The following is a 408-nucleotide window of genomic DNA, read 5'->3' on the forward strand; positions in this document are numbered from 1 at the left end:
CTCTCCATGTCCTGCAGCCCCTCAAGGGACGGCGAAAGTGGGGATCGTCTCGGGGATCGTCTTGGGGATCGTCTCCAGATTGGGGATCGCTTTGGGGATCGTCTCCAGACCCACAGCGAGGGCTGGGGGAAGCAGCAGCTGCTCCCCGCAGCTGCTGCTGCCCGCAGAAGCAGCAGCAGCAGCAACAGCAGCATCAGCAGGCGCCTCGCCGTAGAACCTGACACGCAACAGCAGCAGCAGCAGCAGCAACAGCAAGGGGACGAAGCTGCTGCTCACTCAGCGGACCCAAATCTCTCCGAGGCAGCTGCAGCAGCAGCAGCACCAGGAGGAGGAGCAGCAGCTGCTGCTACTCCTCAAGGCGATTCGGAGCTGAAAGAAGCGGCTGTGGAGCCCACTGCAACAGCGGCA

This window comes from Eimeria tenella, genomic scaffold (assembly GCF_000499545.2).
Source record: "Eimeria tenella Houghton genomic scaffold, Eth_scaff2080, whole genome shotgun sequence".
Classification (NCBI taxonomy): Eukaryota; Apicomplexa; class Conoidasida; order Eucoccidiorida; family Eimeriidae; genus Eimeria; species Eimeria tenella.